This window comes from Medicago truncatula, chromosome 4 (genome assembly GCF_003473485.1).
Source record: "Medicago truncatula cultivar Jemalong A17 chromosome 4, MtrunA17r5.0-ANR, whole genome shotgun sequence".
Taxonomy (NCBI): domain Eukaryota; kingdom Viridiplantae; phylum Streptophyta; class Magnoliopsida; order Fabales; family Fabaceae; genus Medicago; species Medicago truncatula.
The window spans coordinates 21,569,820-21,571,168 of NC_053045.1; the positions used below are offsets into that span (position 1 = coordinate 21,569,820).

General features: G+C 41.1%; 1 non-coding gene across 1 annotated transcript; it reads left to right on the forward strand.

Moving 5' to 3' along the window:
- The first annotated feature begins 559 nt into the window (after positions 1 to 559).
- On the forward strand, positions 560 to 666 carry LOC120580346 (small nucleolar RNA R71). The gene has a single exon (XR_005646070.1). It is a non-coding gene; the product is annotated as a small nucleolar RNA R71 (small nucleolar RNA).
- Positions 667 to 1,349: the final 683 nt, after the last annotated feature.

The following is a 1,349-nucleotide window of genomic DNA, read 5'->3' on the forward strand; positions in this document are numbered from 1 at the left end:
TTTATTTTGATTCATCATGCAGTTTTCCAACAGAATTTCCAGACTAGATTTCTGAGCCACTCTCTGGTTGTTTGTGTAGCCAGGTGGTGCTGCTTGTCCATAGGAACCTTGAGGATTTTTGTAAAAATTTTGATTTGGCCTCGTTCCTTGGTTATATTGAGCGTAATTCAGTTGCTCAATATTGGCAGCACTACCTAACTGACAATCAACACCGATATGACCGGATATACCACATATTTCACAAGGAGGGGATGCAGAAGAAGGTGCGACAGCATTAACATTAAGTTTTTCAAATTTTTGGGTTAATGCCTCAACCTTAGCAGTAAGGTGGTTATATTCAGAGACTTCGTATATACCTGCCTCTTTCTTAGAGGGAGTAGGAGTGGTGACGGCTCTCTCGTTGGTCCATTGGTAGTGATTCTGAGTCATGTCTTCAATCAAAGCATAAGCCTCCGTGTAGTTTTTGTTCATTAGAGCTCCATCTGCAGTTGCATCAACAGACATCTTAGTGGTATATGACAAGCCATTATAAAACGTGTGGACTATAAGCCACTTCTCTAGGCCATGGTGGGGACAAAGTCTAAGCATTTCCTTGAAACGCTCCCACGCCTCATAGAGAGACTCCCCATCTTTTTGATTGAAACGAGTAATTTGATCTCTAAGTTTAGCGATTTTAGATGGGGGAAAGAATCGAGCAAGGAATGCTTGCCTCATATCGTCCCATGAAGTGATGGAACCGACTTATAGGGAATGGAACCAAGCGCTAGATCTATCCCTTAAGGAAAAGGGAAAGAGATGAAGTCTTACGGCTTCTTGGTTCTCTTTTATGGTGCCACTGAGTCTTAGGAAGGAAGAAATATGGAGATTTGGATCCTCAGTGGGTGATCCAAAAAACTGATTTTGTTGCACCAAATTGAGTAGTGCAGGCTTGATTTCGAAGTTATTACCCGCAACCGTTGGGTACACAATAATAGCTTATGGCTCTTCCGTTGTAGGAGTAGCATACTCTTTCAGAGTGCGTTCAGCCATAGCAGTATTATTTTGTGCCTCTCTCTTTTTCTTATGCAAAAACCTTTCGATCTCAGGAATAAATTCTCCGAGACTTTTACTTCTTCGCATAAGAAACCGAGAACCCAAGAAGTTAGTGGTAATACAAAAGAAAGAAGTAGAAGAAAAGAGGAAGAGAAAAGAGTTCTAATCACAAGGAAAGAGTTAATCAAATTAGTTTACTCCCCGGCAGCGGCGCCAAAAACTTGATGAGATAAAACCGCAAGTGCACGGTCTTACCGAAGTAGTATAAAAGAGAGTATCGTTCCGACAGGAAGTAGTTCAATTTAATTAACCTTTAG